The 18,431-nt window shown below is 41.4% G+C and overlaps 1 pseudogene; it reads left to right on the top strand.

Annotated features, from left to right (window-relative positions):
- The first annotated feature begins 16,593 nt into the window (after nucleotides 1–16,593).
- On the top strand, nucleotides 16,594–17,426 carry LOC143646949 (nascent polypeptide-associated complex subunit alpha pseudogene; annotated as a pseudogene).
- The last annotated feature ends 1,005 nt before the right edge of the window (nucleotides 17,427–18,431 follow it).

The raw sequence follows: 18,431 nt of genomic DNA, 5'->3' as shown, positions 1-18,431 counted from the left end.
TCCATTTGTTTAATGCATTTCAACAGACTTTTACAGGTCCAAGGCTTAGGGGCAAGAGAAAGTGATTCATATGTGGATCTGCCTTGGTGAAGCTAGTCCAGTCAAGAAGTCAACATACAGAAAGCAGAAAGAAATGGATGGGTGTGAAATGATGGCACTGGATTCTCAGGGTAGGTTATTTCTTCAGCCATGGCAATCCCTAGAGCAGACATTCTAATGCTGTCTTTGCCCAAGTCCACTTGGGTTAGGCAAAAGACTCCATCCTTTTCCATTTTGTGGTGGTGGGGGTGGTGATGGAAAAGCAACTTGGTGATAAGAAAGTGCCACTGCATGTTGGGAATGGGTAGAGATTATACTCTGGGTAATTGAGTTTTGAACTGCTGTGTATCCTTATAAACAAAGAATCTTCAACAGGCTAAACAGGTAGTGATAAAGGTAAAATTACAGAATGGCAGGAATTGAAATGAAGGGTGGCTCAGTATCACACTGATTTGGAATTGCCACCTACCTACACAAAGAAGAGGTTTTGTGTCTGTTTTGTCAAACTGCTGTGTGCCCAACCTCCAACAATAGAGATTGATGTTGAGTCTTTGATGTGGAAATATTCCATGGTGACAGGTTGAATTCAGTGGAGTAGACACAGGATCTGAATAATGGATGCAACTTCCCTGCCCACAGGCCAGCACAGCCATCCATGAACTTACAAAATGTCTGACACGCTTCTTACAATGTATCCATGGAATCTCAGAAATGCCTTCAACCTGGGAGTCATTTTAGGGCAAAGGAAGTAAATCAGGGGGCATCATGCTTATATGCCCTACCACTCAAAAGTAGCTGATTTAATGGAATGTTGGGACGGATTGCTGAAGACTCAGTTATGACACCAGCTGGGGTGGGGAGGAGGGAGGAAACGAAAAAATCCTGTGGGTATGGGCTGCTTGTATACAACGAGGGTGTTTTCTATTCAGTACATGGAGCTGCTTACCTCAAAGCCAGAGCACACAGATCTGGGAACCAAAGGAGAAAGATGGGCCCTTATTACACTTACTAATCCACTTGTTCCCTGTTTTTCAACCTTGGGTTTGATGGGTTTGGAAATGTGTTGGCGGCTCTGTATTGGATTTAGAGTCAAATAAGAGCAGCTGGATCAAATCCCTATAGCCTCTTGTGTTGTACTCCCAGCTGAATGCAGCAATAATCTGTGTTCCAGAATTTTACGGTTCATGGCCCTGATTGGTTGGCTCATGATTGGTTCATATGCTTATATATGAATCCCTCAATAGAGATGGGATAAGTTTCCTAGCCCAGGCCTATTTACATGCTCTCCTCAATTCAGTGGTAAAGTCAGCTCTACAGAATGAGTGAGAGTGGGGGATTGGGGGAATGGTTTCTCAGTGAGAAATTGAGATACCTTTCACATTTTGGATTCACTTTTAAATTCTGCAAGATGGCACTGCCGATGGTTCCCTCTCAAGGTCATTTATTTCTAGACTCCGTGTCCATCTGCAGGAGTCACACACTGTCTGGGATGCCCAAACCTCACATTCTGCATTTCCACATAGATGTCCCTCATCCACATAAGCCTTCACTCAAAAATTTCCACAATGCCTGTAGGCTCTATACTGCATCTTAATTCATACTGCAAGATTATTTCCCCTATTTAGCCTTTGCATTTATTTTTGTGAATATTATATTAATATCTGGCTTCCCATTAAGCTGTAATCTTTATAAAGGCAATGACTGATTTGCTCACAAATCTATCTTTGAAAGCCTTACTGAGTAGATGGTACGTAGAAAGGCTCAAGAATATTTTTGGATAAATGTATATATAAATGAAGAATTATGAAAGATTTAGGATGAGTAGGGAAGAAGCAGGGGATTAGTGAGTTACCAGCTTCTGCAGACCACAGGAGCACAAGTCAAGGCACATATGGCCCAGAGAAGGAATGATGTGGCTCAGAGTTTGGCACAACCAGGCTGGCTGCAGCTCTTAGGTTCTCATAGCAGAACCAGAAAAGAAGAAAGTTCCTTCCTTTGCCTTTCTGACTTCAAGAAGAAACCAGTCCTACTGGTTTCGTAGTATGTGGAAAAATGCAAATGAGAAATGATGCTAGTGTCTTCTTTGAGAATTAGGAATTTTGGCGTGGGAGAAAGAAAGTTGTAAAATAGATGAAGTGTAATAAGACCTCTTAGTTCTCAGTTTGAATTTGAATTCTCAATTTAAGCTCATAATGTATTTTTTACTTTAGTTAGGTATATATTTTTGTTTTTCCATAAGGGGAAAAATGCCTAGAAGTAATTACCCACTCCATAGTAATGAGTTTCTCTAGCACTCAGGTTGTGGGCTCTAAAAACTGTTTTTACTAAGTAGTCCTAGGATTTCTTGGAGAAATGACTGACTACCAGTCTGGGCAAGAAGTGGACAAGATGAGCCTGGAACTTCTTATTCTAGGAAGCAGGGACACTGTCAAACACTCCTAGGACAGTGTCAAAAGGACTCAGGGATCAAAGTGACTAGACTTTCATTGGCCGAAGAGAGGACAGTCTGGTCATCAGAAAGGATAACAATTGCAATAGATTGAAACACACTAAATATAAATATGTTTTAATCCAGGATACAAAATTAACTCCTTGGTTGGATGGTGTGTTGGTTTGAAATGATGTATGTACCCTAGGAAAGCCATGTTTTAATCCTAATTCCATTTTGTAAAGGCAGCCGTTTCTTCTAATCCCTGTTAAATACTGTATGTTTGAAACTGCAATTAGATTATCTCCCTGGAGATGTGACTCAATCAAGAGTGGTTGTTAAACTAGATTAGGTGATGACATGTCTCCACTCATTTGGGTGGGTCTTGGTTGGTTTACTGGAATCCTATAAAAGAGGAAACATTTTGGAGAATAGAAGAGATTCTGAGAGAGCAGAATGACACAGCCAAGAGAAGCAGAGAGTCGACCAGCCAGTGACTGACCTTTGGAGATGAAGAAGGAAAAGGTCTCCCAGGGAGCTTCATGAAACAGGAAGCCAGGAGAGAAAATTAGCAGATAATGCCATGTTCGCCACATGCCTTTCCAGATGAGAGAGAAACCCTGACTGTGTTCGCCATGTGCCTTCTCACTTGAGAGAGAAACCCTGAACTTCATTGGCCTTCTTGAACCAAGGTATCCTTTCCTCGGATGCCTTTGATTGGACATTTCTACAGACTTGTTTTAATTGGGACATTTTCTTGGCCTTAGAACTGTAAACTAGCAACTCATTAAATTCCCCTTTTAAAAGCCATTCTATTTCTGGTATATTGCATTCCATCAGCTAGCAAACTAGAACAGATGGTTCTAGGAAACAATGAAATGGTGAAGAGCAGGATTGCCCCAGACCACCTGGGATATGGAGACCCACTTAAGAGACATACAACATATCACAATGTACATACTTTATTTGGGCCCGATTCCAACAAATTGGAAACATATATTTACATGTTAATATTTATATAATATTTATAGCTATATGATACATATATATGATGTACATGTACATACATCAGAAAAATGTGAACATTGGATATTTGATATATATACTTACTGTTAACTTTTTAGGTGTGATGATGATATTGTGATTATGTCTAAAATGGAAATGTCCTGTATTTAATGGAAACATATTGCCTTTTTACTGATGAAATAATTGATTCTATTATTAATGGGATTTGTCTCAATATAAGAGGGGGAGGGATGAGGGTGGAGATGAAACAAGACTGGCCAGGAATTGATGACTTCTAAACTGGATGATGAGTACATGGCTAGTATTATAATATCCTTTCTGGTTTTGCTCATATGTCCAATCTTTTCTACTAAAAAGTTTAAAAAGTTGGAAAAAGATACCTGCAAAAGAACAAGTTCAAACTGGAAGATATTTGTAGCACATATAATTGGCATAGGATTAATATGCAGACTATATAATGAGCTCCTAATAAAAAACTATAAACAACCTGGTGGAAAAATGGGAAAAAGACATAAACAGGCTATTCAATGAAAAGGAGACAAGAATGTATAATATACATATGGAAATATACTTATCCTCATTATTAATCAAGAAAACACAAATCAAAAATAAAATAAGATACAATTTCAAACTCACCGGATTGGGGAAACTTAAAACCTTGATCTTAAAACTTAAAACCTTGTGGGTTAGGATGAAGACGCTTATATACTGCTAGTGCAGGAATCAGACTTATAGATCCATTTGAAAAACAATTTACCATAAACCAATATAAATAAACAAGGGCATAATTTAAGGACAAGCAAATCCTCTCAAGTGGTGTGTTTCCTAAGAAAGTTTTACACTAGACCAGGAATGCTGGGAAGAGCTTTGTTTCCATGTATAGAGTCGGAGGATTGGATAAAGATATTTGCTTCTTTTTATGCAAACCATTCCATAGAAGTGTAGACGCACTGCAGCCTCATACGTCAACAAGGGTGCTCTCCAAACAGAAGGCTTCGTAGCAGAGGGCACAAGTCAGCAGAATGAACATGCAATGATTCCACACATAAAAACTGCAAAATTAACAAAATGTCTTAATGATGTGTTCGTATACATATAGGGCAACAACTTTCAAATGACTATTACAATCAAGACAGTGATTTCAGAGGGGTGTGAGGGTGGTTAGTGGTAGAATTCTTGCCTGCCATGCAGGAGACCTGGGTTCAATTCCTGGCCCATGCACTTCCCAGAAAACAACAAACAAAGAAATCAACAAAAACAAATAAACAAACAAAAATTCAACAAATGGTACTGCAGTAACAGGATAATCACATGGAAAAAGAATGAAATGTGACTCCACCACACAATTGACAAAAAAAAAAAAGATAGTGATTTCATTTGGGAGAAGTTCTGTGTTTTGTTTTGTTTTGTTTTGTTTTGTTTGCCAGTGCACACAGGCAGTGAGGTACATAGAGGCATCAAAGATAAGAATAAACTCTCGTTTGTTAAAAGCTGAGTGGTAGGTTAAGTGGAGTTAATTCTATTTAATATAATAATAATTATTATTAACATCAATTTCACGAAAGGTCAAAAAGGAAATACACTCTCAGAGATCTCTCAGAAGTGTTTTTGGAGCATCTGTAAAGTAGGATGCTTTTGGGTTTTTTTTTCATATAGATTTCAATTGTCCCAACATATTTGCTAACATTGGAAATGCCACTTCTATCATATATAAATTTGCATGTACGGGTGGTCAGTTTTTGAGCTCTCTATTCAGATTCATTGGTCTAATTGTATGAACATATATGAATGCTACATGGTTTTACATATAATAGCTTGAACCTATATTTGGTATTTAATAAGCCAAGTTCTCTTCTTATTTTTCTCCTCTTCTTCTCCTCCTCTCCTTTCCCTTCCTCTTTGCCTCCTCGTTTTTCTTCTTCTTCCTCCAATTTACATTGTCATTTTGGCTCACTATTCTTTTTAAAAAATATTTTATATTGAGAAATCGTCACACGCATACATTCTATACATGGTGTACAATCAATGGCTCACACTATCATCATATAGTTGTGTATTACACCATGATCATTTTTTTAAAATATCTGCATCACTCCAGAAAAAGAAATAAAAAGAAAAAAAAAAAAGCTCATATATACCTTACACCTTATCCCACCCTCTCATTGACCACTACTATTTCCATCTATCCAATTTATTTTACCTTTGTCCCCCCATTATTTATTTATTTATTATTTTTTTTAAAATAATTTTTTAATTAAAAAAATTACAAGAAACGCAAACATCCTTAATATATGCTCATTCCACTATACATATATAATCAGTAATTCACAATATCATCACATAGTTGCATATTCATCATCATGATCATTTCATAGAACATTTGCATCAATTCAGAAAAAGAAATAAAAAGACAACAGAAAAATAAAACAAAAACAGAAAAAGAAAAAAAGAATTTTTCATACCGTACCCCTTACCCCTCCCTTTCACTGATCACTAGCATTTCAAACTGAATTTATTTTGACATTTGTTCCCCCATTATTTATTTTTATTCCTTATGTTCTACTTGTCTGTTGACAAGGTAGATAAAAGGAGCATCAGACACAAGGTTTTCACAATCACACAGTCACATTGTAAAAGCTATATCATTATACAGTCATCATCAAGAAACATGGCTACTGGAACACAGCTCTACATTTTCAAGCAGTTCCCTCCAGCCTCTCTGTTACATCTTGGATAACAAGGTGATATCTACTTAATGCGTAAGAATAACCTCCAGGATAACCTCTTGACTCTGTTTGGAATCTCACAGCCATTGACACTTTGTATCATTTCACTTTTCCCCTTTTGGCCAAGAAGATTTTCTCAATCCCTTGATGCTGAGTCTCAGCTCATTCTAGGTTTTCTTTCCCATGTTGCCAGGAAGGTCCACACCCCTGGGAGTCATGTCCCACATAGACAGGGGGAGAGTGGTGAGTTTGCTTGTTGTATTGGCTGGAGACAGAGGCCACATCTGAGCAACAAAAGAGGTTCTCTTGGGGGTGACTCTTAGGCCTAATTTTAAGTAGGCTTGACCTATCCTTTGTGGGGTTAAGTTTCATGTGAACAAACCCCAAGATTGGGGGCTCAGCCTATAGCTTTGGTTGTCCACACTGCTTGTGAGAATATCAATAATTCAACTTGGGGAGGTTGAATTTTCCCCCGTTCTCACCATTCCCCGAAGGAGACTTTGCAAATACTTTTCCACTCACTGATCAAATCACTCTGGAATTTATCGGGACATCACTCTGGACAAACCAATAAAATCTAATGTCCTACCCAAGGTTCCATGTACTTATGTTGTTCAATCAACTATCTACCTGAGTTACATTAGGAGATGCACTAGTCAAAATATAAATTTGTATCAAATAGACATTTTTTGATTTAGTCTCACACATAAGTTGAAATTTTAAAATATTAATTACCGTCTATTTTCAGCACCCAGCAGTAATGACATTCCTTTGTTCTTCCTCATGGAAAAACATTTTAAAATTTATACATTTAGTCATTATCATTACACACTCTAGGCATTCCTAGATTATACCATCTCAATCTTTATCATCTATCTTTCTTTATGATTTCATTTATGCCTCCAGCCCTCCTCCCTCTATCATTCTCACATTCAGCTTCATTCAGTGTTTTAACATAGCTGTATTACAGTTAGGTAGTATTGTGCTGTCCATTTCTGAGTTTTTATATTCAGTCCTGTTACACAATCTGTATCCCTTCAGCTCCAGTTACCCAATATCTTACCCTAATTCTATGTCCTGATGGTCTCTGTTACCAATGAAATATTCCCAGTTTATTCACTAATGTCAGTTCATATCAGTGAGACCATACAGTGTTTGTCCTTCTGTTTTTGGCTAATCACACTCAGCATAATGTCCTTAAGGTCTATCCATGTTGTTACATACTTCATAACTTTATTCTGTCTTACAGCTGCATAATATTTCATTGTATGTATATACCACAGTTTGTTTAGCCACCCGTCTGTTGATGGACATTTTGGCTGTTTCCATCTTTTGGTAATTGTAAATAATGCTGCTATAAACATTGGTGTGCAAATGTCCGTTTGTGTCCTTGCTCTCATGTCCTTTGAGTAGAGACAGCATATAGATGGGTCTTGTTTTTTAATCCATTCTGCCAGTCTATGGCTTTTGATTGTGGAGTTTAATCCATTAACATTTAGTGTTAATACTGCACGGGTAGTACTTTCTTCTACCATTTTGCCTTTTGGATTTTATCTGTCATATCTAATTTTCCTTCTTTTTACCTTTACTCATAGTCTTCCTTTCTACACTCTTCACCACATCTCTCTCTTCTGTCTTCATATCTGTCTCTAGTGCTCCCTTTAGTATTTCTTGCAGAGTTGGTCTCTTGGTCACAAATTCTCTCAGTGATTTTTTGTCTGAAAATGTTTTATTTCTCCCTCATTTTTGAAGGACATTTTTGCTGGATATAGAATTCTTGGTTGGCAGTTTTTCTCTTTTAATAATTTAAATATATCATCCCACTGTCTTCTTGCCTCCATGGTTTCTGCTGAGAAATCTATGCATTGTCTTATCGGGCTCCCCTTGTATGTGATGGATTGCTTTTCTCTTGCTGCTTTCAAGATTCTCTCTTTCTCTTTGACCTCTGACATTCTGATTAGTAAGTGTCTTGTAGTATGTCTATTTGGATCTATTCTCTTTGGGGTATGCTGCACTTCTTGGATCTGTAATTTTAAGTCCTTCATAAGAGTTGGGAAATTTTCAGTGATAATTTCCTCCATTAGTTTTTCTCCTCCTTTTCCCTTCTCTTCTCCTTTTGGGACACCCACAGCGTGTATATTTGTGTACCTCATATTGTCTTTCAGTTCCCTGAGTTCCTGCTCATATTTTTCCTTTTTTTTTCCCTATATTTTCTTTTTCTTGCTGGATTTCAGATGTTCCATCCTCCTGTTCAGAAATCCTATGTTTTATCTCTTGAAATTTACCATTGTAGGTTTCCACTGTTTTTTTCATCTCCTGTACCATGCCTTTCATTCCCATAAGTTCTGTGGTTTGTTTTTCAGATTTTCAATTTCTTCTTTTTTTTCATTCCTTGCCTTCTTTATGTCTTCCTTCAATTCGTTGATTTGGTTTTTCATAAGGTTTTCCATGTCTGTTCATACATTCTGAATTAAATGTTATAGCTCCTGTATCTCATTTGAATTGTTGGTTTGTTCCTTTGACTGGGCCATATCTTCAATTTTCCTAGTGTGATTTGTTACTTTTTGCTGGCGTCTAGGCATTTGATTACCTTAATTAGTTTATTCTGGAGATTGCTTGCAGTTCTTTTACCTAGGGTTTTCTTGCTGGATGAATTTGTTGTCTATCTGTTCTTTGACATTCAGTTCAGCTTTATCTGGACCTCTAGCTTAGGTTTTGTTTAACAGAGGAGAAATTTTCAGTTCTTGTTTTCTTGTTTCTTGCCCTGCCTGTATGGTGCCTTTTCTCCCTCATCCTTAGGAGGCTGTGCTTAGGTATTATAGACCCCAGCCGGATTTTCCCAGGCCAAACTGGCCTCCTATCAGGAAGAAAGAGTCACCTGCGTCAGTTTTCCCTGAGGGTGAGACCCAGCAGGGAAAGACTTTCCTGTGAAGTCTCTGGGCTCTGTTTTACTTATCCTTTCCAGTATGTGTTGCTTGTCTGCCTGCAGGCCCCACCAGCATAAGATGATGCGGTACCTTTAACTTTGGCTGGGGGCGTGGTGGAGACTGAGGAGAGGTTGTAGGCTGGTTTTAATGGTTTCGAATTACCATGCCCTGGTCTGAATTCCTTGAGAGAGGGATTGCACCTGAGTTGGGCTTCACCCTTCCCCTGGGGAAGGCGCTGGGGCAAAAATGAGCGACCGCTGCTTTGGCCAGGTTCACCTGAGCTGGGGGCCTATTTTTAGTGGTCAATATTTGTTAATTAATTCCACAATTGGTGTTTGGCTGGGCTCAGCCCTTGCTGCTGGTAAAGTCTCTTTCCTTTTCCCTCTGGGAAGCGGCCTGTGGGGGAGGGGTGCCGGCCACGCGGCTTGAGGAACTCACGGTTCTGAGGGGGCTCACAGCCGGTCCAGCTGGTCCAGATTGGGGTACGCTATGTGCCCGATCACTGATGTGGCCCCAGGAGCTGTTCTGTATTGTTTCTGGTTATTTAGTAGTTTGTTCTGGAGGACGAACTAAAATGCACACATTGCTAAGCCGCCATCTTGGCCTGAAAGTCCTATTTATTTATTTTTTATCCATATTTTTTTACTCATCTGTCCGTACCCTAGACATAAGGAGCATTAGACGCAAGGTTTTCACAACCACGCAGTCACATTGTAAATGTTATATCTTTACACAATCATTTTCGAGAATCAAGGCTACTGGAACACAGCTCAAGAGTTTCAGGTACTTCCCTCCAGCCACTCCAATATACCATAAACTAAAAAGGGATATTTATATAATGTGTAGGAATAACCTCCAGAATAACCTCTCAACTCTGTTTGAAATCTCTTAGCCACTGAAACTATTTTGTCTCATTTCTCTCTTTCCCCTTTTAGTCAAGAAGGCTTTCTCAATCCCTTGACACCAGGTCCCAGCTCATCCTGGGATTTCTGTCTCATGTTGCCAGGGAGATTTATAACCCTGGGAATCATGTCCCATGTAGGAGGGAGGGCAGTGAGTTCACCTGCCAAGTTGGCTTGGAGAGATAGGCCACATCTGAACAACAAATGGGGTTCTCTCGAAGTGACTCTTAGGCATAATTTTAAGTAGGCTTAACCTATCCTTTGCAGGAATAAGTTTCAAAGGGGCAAACCCCAAGCTTGAGGTCTCAGCCTATTGATTTGGTTGTCCCCACTGCTTGCAAGAATATCAGAAATTCTCCAAATGGGGAAGCTGAATATTTCCTCCTTTCTCTCCAGCCCCCAAAAGGACTTTGCAAATACTCTATTCACTGCCCAAAGCACTCTGGGATATACCCCCGACCGTCCTTTGTACCCCTGGTGGCTACTCTGGGTGCCCTGTGCCCCAGCACATCCCAGGGACTGGGATGAAATTACCCAGGATGCAGTCTATGGAACAAAGAGATGGGAGATATGAAAGAGAGATGAAGGGATGTGAAGAATAAAATAAAAATATTTAGCACACATTGAATTGGAATTTCAGAAGTAGTGAAAGGGAGAAAGGAGGAAAAATTCTTGAAGAAATAAAGACCTAAAACTTTCCATAAAGGATAATGACATGGATTGAAACTTGCAGAAAGAATAGCCACACATAGGTCCATTTTAGTGAAAACACAGAAATACTTAAATTAAAACTAGCCAGGAGTGAGGGAAATTTTCCTAAAAGGAACAGTATCCAGAATGATAATGCACTTCTCAAAATCAAAAATGTAAGCCAAAAGACAACATAATAATTTCTTCAAAATGCTGAAAGAATCAGTCCACATAGAATTATATACCTTGTAAAAAGTATCTTTCCAGAAAGGGCATAACAAAAAAAATTTTTTTTGTTGAGAAAAAAGAGACAGTGTACCTCTAAAGGAACTTTATTGAAAGAATTTTCAAGGAAGGTAATGCATGAAGAAGGAAACAAATTCCAGAATAAAGGCCCGAGATGCAAAAAGAAATAGAAAGCCAAGAAATGCATAAGCATGCAGGTGAATCTAATTGATGGAGATATAGGGCAAAATTACCTACAAGGTACTTACTAGCCATATGTATCAAAGTTATTTTATTATGGCAGAAAATTTGTAATCTCACATTAATTGGCATTTTTCTTCAAAGAGAGAATTTGGTGAACCATGTAAAACTGTTCTAATTAGAGAAGACATTGCTGTATTCTTGGAGATTTCCTTTGCTGTTTTCTTAAACACTGACTTTCCTTCTCCACGTGGTTTGTATAATTTTTGTAATGTGTTTCTCAGCACTGATTAGCACAAAAGGACCGACAGTGCCATAGCCATTGGATACCAGCATCTGCAAACCCACCAGGATTGGGGCATTCACCCATGTCATACCCATGGAAGATGAAATGATGACGTCCACACAATACAGAATCACAAAGCAACTCACCAACAGCAGAATGGTCTGAGCAGCCCTTTGCTCCGGGGCACTTCTTGGAGAGAAGCTCTTGCTGTGAAGATGCTGGCACCGCTGCTTATGCTTGCAGAGGAGAATTATCATGTATCCGCTTGAGAGGACCAGAGCCCCATGAAGGAGGCATCCCTAAATGCCATCAGTGCAAAGAACAGGCCCTCGTGCATGTGGCTGATGGGCAGAAAGGAACATGCTCCATGAGAAACAGAAGAGTAGCCCTTCTGCAATACAGGTTGCATTGAGTGTGGCCACAGGGTAGAGGAAGATGGACGGCTTCAGCACCCATCAGAAGAGAAATGAGTATGGGTAGGAGTTGGGGATTTCGATTTGAGCTTCGCCCGCCGGGAGCTGCTGGGGCTGATGGTGATGGCCTGGAGCACGCTCAGGAGGCAGGTGGGAGAGATGGAGAGATTCCTCAGGAGCTTGTTAAGGAAGACAAGTACCTTGCATTTGAGGTCTCTCTGAATACCTTGTGCCCCCAAAATGTCTGTAGAGACCAGCGACCCTGTGGGGAGGAGCATCATAATGTGGACTGTGGCCAAGTGGGTGATGGGCAGGTCAGGGGGCTTGAGCTTGGCTCCCACAAAGAGATAAATGTGGAGAAGAAAAAGAAAGGTGTTTGCTGAGATCCTAGTGCCAGCTTGGGAATCAAAGGCACTTTTGATGACAATATAACTGGAATGTTTGTTCATCTTCATGGGAACGATAAAGCAAATAATATATTTCTGGAAAGAAAAGAGAGTCTGACAAGAGCAGCATTTTCATTGACCTTTTTCCCATCAGCACATCATCCTTCTAAATCTCCAGAATAATAATTTTAACCAAAATAATTGTAGATAAATAAGTCTACCCTTATTCTTTATTTAAATTTCAACTCAAGCATTGTTCATTCTTCCAAGGAAATCTTTTTTGTGTCTCCCCTTTGCCTTGTAGTGGTGCTCACAGCACGTCCTTCTTTGGCATGAATTGCCCTATTTAATGTAAGCTTTTGTTTACTTCCCTATCTCCCCCACAAACTCCTCTAGGAGAAAGAACTGTCTTATTTGTCTTTGGCTCTACAATATCTGGGAAACTGCTACTTACATAAAAATTGTTCATAGAAGTTGGTTGATGTAAACTTTGGACAAGTGGAAACAAGAATCTCGCAAGTAAACAATATCAGCAGGAACATTCTCATTCCCAGTTATATTTTCTCTGGCTATTCTCACCCAGAGAATAAAAATAACATGCACAATTGGAAAGCATTAAGTGACTGTGGCCTAAGGCATTTGTTTAAATGTGGTTCCACTTCTTACTTAAGTGAGCATTATCAACTCACTTTACTTGTAACTCAGGAACATTTGAGTAAAAGGGAGACAGTGATGCTTCCTCATAGCATCATTGGAGAATTGCAATAGGAACTACTCAAAAGAGAGAAGGCCTGAAATATAGGAAGCACTATAGAAATGTTAATTATTGATCTACCCTTGATCCCCACCTAACTTTGGCTTGGGAGAGTTACTGTAGTTTGATAAGGTCTTTGTATTTCAGAGAAGAAATGGAAAGCCATAACTTTGGTCTCCTTTAACAAGCTTTGGCTTTTGGACCTTTTTTTTCTTTTCAGTTTCCCCAGGTGATGTCTCCAGATGTTCTCCATGTCCACACCCCATCCCATGAAAACCTCTTATCAAGGAAGGTAGCTAGTAGGGTTTCCTTCTCAATTATCAGTAGCAGGAAATTGCACATTTTATATCCCCAATTTTCTTAAGCCCGTGGATTGGAGAAAAATTTGAGTGATACCCAGGCATTCTTTTCCTAAAACAGCCCTTGTGAGCTTAGCTGTTCAGAGGTAGGAACCCATGTTTTGAGCCTCCTTCAATAAATCTTTAATATGTATCCAAAGTTCTGTGGGTAAATGGTAAAAATTACCCTGAACAATAGGACCGTGACCCACCATGTCTCTTCCTTGGAATTCAGACATTTTATTCAATCTATTTAATACAGAACACACACTACAAGTTTTTATCTGTATACCACCTTGAAAGCAGTCGTATCTCCTTTCGGAATCTCCATGCGAGTAGTAAGAATGATGGAACAAATTAAAAGATCCATTGTAACAGATTTTATTTATTAATATAAATTTCTAAAGGAAACCAGAGGTATTGAGAGTCACGTTTCTTAGGTCGGGGGACCCAGGAAGGGCACTGCAAACTGGGGCTGCAGAGGCAGTGCCGCCCCTCCCAACATGGCTTCTGGAGCCGTCCCCTTCCGGCCACCTGACTTCTGGAGAACCGCCCCTTCCGACCACCTGACTTCCAGAGACCCGCCCCTTCCAGACCTCACCTGATCCCCTAGCTTAAAAACCGCCCACGCCCATCACCCAGGCGCTGACTCACCTCCTTCTATCTTGGGTTGGGTGGGGTTAGCCCGGGAGTGCAGAAATAAATGCGCCTGCTTTAAATTTCCTGGTCTACGTCCTTCTTTCTCATCCTTTCGCCTCCTAAACCTTTCAGTGTTCTGAGTATAATGCTCATGAAATGAGGTCAAAACTTAGATTTAAAGAAAATTCAGAGATACACTGACTACAGGTGAAGAGATTTATTCAGACACTGGCAAGGTGGGGGTCTGAAATTAGACCCCAGCCGACCAAGGGGAGAAATTAGATTTTTATACCTAAGGGTCTGGGCGGGATGGAAAGTTAAACACTCCTGCAGTCACGCAGGGCTGGAGGGCGGAGGCAGCTGCCAGAGGGTGGGGAAGGTGGCTGTAGGATTAATTGTGGAACTGCTGTGGGAATATTCTTTAGGTGCTATTTACATTGCGGGGGCGGGGGGGAGGGGAGGGTCTTACCTAACAAAGACCTTAGCATAATAAAGAGAAACATAACTGGTATTTAAAAGAGGTCAAATAGCCCTTTGTGGCATATACAAAAGCCATACAACTAAGACAAGAACAGATAACAGCTGAATCAGATGAAGGAGGACCTAACATTCTTTCTTGCTCATGGGGTATTTATCACCCCAAAGCCTTGATGTGTGTTTTGTGAAGAAGTAAAAGAGAAGGCCTTACTTCAGAGTCAGGAGATGTGTGAACAGAAGGCACTCTATCATAACTGCATTGCTGGACTGGAATTGTGGGAAGATGGCAGAGTTGGAAGCTCCAGGAATTAGCCCATCCACCAGACTAACTGTTAAATAAGCAGGAACTGCCTGAATCACTATTTTGAAAATACAGAGTCCAACAGAACACTGTACGGTATCCAAGGAAGAGCTATAAGAAGAGATTGGTAAATTTCAACAAATACCAGTAAATTGCACTCTCCCCATGGCAGTTACTAGAGCCCATCCCCAACTCTCTTGGCAGGTAGCAGTGGGGTCCTGACCCTGAGAAAGATTGCTGATGCCAGAAAGAGACACAAAAATCGACTTCCCTTAGATTGGGATGGGAGGAGGGGGGCAACTGCTGATCATATTTTTGCATAGCTACTTCAGCTGGCTGGGGGCCGGGCTCTGAGGGCAGTCATTGGTCCACCCCACCCTGGACAAAGGTGGCAGAGGAGACTTAAAGAAGGTACACTTCCTTGGAGCAGCAGATGAGAGTGGAAAGGCTGCATTGGCTGGGCAGGGACCGTGTCAAGAAAGTGCAGTTCAGGGAGTATGGGAGAAGCGCCTTGTTCCTCCTCCAGCCTTCCCCAAGATAGTTTGGAGCCTGCCGAGGCTCCCTTTTTGGGTCCCAGGCCTTGTCCCAGCTGAGAAATACTCACTTGGGCAGTTTCTCTGGCCTGACCCAAGTTTCGGAGTTTGCCCACCAGGCAAAAGCAGGCTGAGACAGTGTAGGAAGCAATGCCTGAGGCAAAGGCTTACCTGCTTCAGGTCTTGCAGTGGAAGACTCAGAGAGAGGGAGAAGATCTGATTCCTGAGAATAATTGGTAGAACATCTAGACAGAAGGTCAAAAAGGAAATACAAGACATTTGGATGATCCTCTCAGACAAAGAGACCTAATAGACATATATATATATAGAACACTTCACCTAACAGCAATAGAATACACATTATTTTCAAAAATACATAGATCGTTCTCCGGGATAGACCATATTTTAGGTGATAAAACTAGTCTTAAATTAAAAATGTTGAAATCATACAATGTATCTTCTTTGAGCAAAACAGTGAAGGTAGAAATCAATAACAGGGAGAAATGGGAATTTCACAAATATGTGGAAATTAAGCAACATATTGCTAAACAATCAATTGGTTAGAGAAGAAATTACAAGGGAAATTAGGAAATATCTTGAGGTAAATGAAAATGAAAACACAGCATACCAAATGTATGGAATGCAGCAACAGCAATGCTGAGGGGAAAATTTATAGTTTACACTAAAAAAGATTTCAAAACAGAGCTAATCCCAAAACTGAGGGAGCAAACTAAGACTCAATATAATGGAAGAAAAGAAATAACAAAGTGTTAGGTCGGGGGAACAGGGAAGGTCACTATGATCCGACCTGTGCAAAATGTGCCGCCCCTTCCGGACGTCACCTGACCCCCTTGCTTAAAAACCGCCCGCATCAAGACCCAGGCGCGGACTCACCAGCCCCTACCTTGGGTTCTGTGAGCTCCGCCCAGGAGCGCAGGATAAACTCCACTCACTCTAAGATTTCTTTGTCTGCCTTTTCTCTCTTTCTCCTCCTAAACCTTTCATCTGGTGCCAGAAACCTGGGAGGAGAGCACAGGTGCTGCCTGCCTGGCCAGGGGTGCTCTGACCTCCTCTCTCCTCCTTCCTCCACATATCCAGTGACACAGGATCCCTCGGCCCGCCCCTGCATCCACTACAGATTGGGTAAGTCCCTCCCCTCCTAGCCCTGCTGCCGGGTCTCACCATTCCGAGAGAGCCTGTCCGTTAATTACTCTCCGAAAATTGTGAATTTGCATCAGGTTCTCTTCCGAGGGCTGAGGTGAACAGGGACGCCCGCAAACCTCATACCCTTTCCCGGGACTCAAAAAGTGATGGGGGGCTCTCGCTCCCTCTCTTTCTGCCGCCATCTTGGTTCCGCGTTCATCGCACAAAATGCCCGGTGAAGCCACAGAAACCGTCCCTGCTACAGAGCAGGAATTGCCACAGCCCCAGGCTGGGACAGGGTCTGGAACAGAATCTGACAGTGATGAATCAGTACCAGAGCTGGAGGAACAGGATTCTACACAAGCAACCACACAACAGGCTCAGCTGGCAGCAGCAGCTGAAATTGATGAAGAGCCAGTCACTAAAGCAAAACAGAGTCGGAGTGAAAAGAAGGCACGAAAGGCTATGTCCAAACTGGGTCTTCGACAGGTTACAGGAGTTACTAGAGTCACTATTCGGAAATCTAAGAATATCCTTTTTGTCATCACAAAGCCAGATGTCTACAAGAGCCCAGCTTCGGATACTTACATAGTTTTGGGGGAAGCCAAGATCGAGGATTTATCTCAACAAGCTCAACTAGCAGCTGCTGAGAAATTCAAAGTACAAGGTGAAGCTGTCTCGAACATTCAGGAAAACACGCAGACTCCAACTGTACAAGAGGAGAATGAAGAGGAGGAGGTTGATGAAACAGGTGTGGAAGTTAAGGACATAGAATTGGTCATGTCACAAGCAAATGTGTCAAGAGCTAAGGCAGTCCGAGCCTTGAAGAACAACAGTAATGATATTGTAAATGCTATTATGGAATTAACAATGTAACCATCTGAAAATGAGGAAATTTTTTTGGTGTTTCAAAAGAGTAACCTGCAGCGTGGTTTGAAATTTGTACTGTTTCTATCATTAATAAAGTTATGGCTTCTTGTTGGATGAAAAAAAAAAAAGTCATGGGGACGCCCCCACTTCTCATTTCCCTCCCAATTTTCAGGTCCAGGACCTGAAAGGGCCTCAAACCGGGGTGAGATGTCCCCTGGGGAGACGAGCCCCCACTCGTAAGAGCTCCGAGGACTCTCTCAGGGCGTTGGGACGCCAACACCCCCTGAACCAGTCCTTTGTCCTTTCAGACCCGTCAGTATGGGCAGCAAATCTTCGAAAGCCAAACCTTCTACGCCTCTGGGTTGTCTCCTGACTAACCTATCTACACTGGATTTACCACCAGACATCCGGCCAAAACGCCTCACTTACTTTTGTAATAAGGCTCGGCCCCAATATCGATTGGATAATGATTCCCATTGGCCTGAGGATGGGACTTTCAATTTTAATATCCCTACAGACCTCTGCAACTTTTGCTGGAGGAACGACAAATGGGCCGAGATTCCTTATGTCCAGGCTTGTTTTCTTCTGTGCTCCCGCCCCCCTCTCTGCGTGTCCTGCTCTACGGCCCAGGTTCTTCCAGCCTAAGAGACCCCTAAGCCCTCACTCCTGGAGAAGCAGCCCAATGGAGTTTCCTCCTTTTCTGGCCCCCTCAATTCCTCTTCCTTTAGACGACCAGGGCCTCCACCATACTCAGGGACACTATCCTCTTCTCCTCCCCTCTACTCTCCTCTCCCTCCAGCGGCGCTCCAGCTGCCATCTTGTCCTTCTCTTCCTCATTCCACTCCAGTGGCTCTCCAACCTCCTCCATGCCCTCGCTCCCCCTTCACCAACTCCTCTGCCACCGCCTGGTCCTTCACCATCCTTGACAGCCTTGCCTTCCTCACCTATAAGCTCCCATACCTGCTCAAAGAGTGCTTTACTCCCTTCTCCCTGGCTGATCTCTCTCAGATTGACAAACAGTTGGGCTCCTTCTCCAACGATCCAACTATCTATACTAAGGAATTCTAATATCTGGCTAATGCCTACGACCTTACCTGGCATGACATTACCTGCCATGACATGTAATC

The sequence above is a fragment of the Tamandua tetradactyla genome, chromosome 9 (assembly GCF_023851605.1).
Source record: "Tamandua tetradactyla isolate mTamTet1 chromosome 9, mTamTet1.pri, whole genome shotgun sequence".
Taxonomy (NCBI): Eukaryota; Metazoa; Chordata; class Mammalia; order Pilosa; family Myrmecophagidae; genus Tamandua; species Tamandua tetradactyla.
Note: the sequence above shows the minus strand (reverse complement) of the source record. Positions and strands in the feature narration are given on the sequence as shown.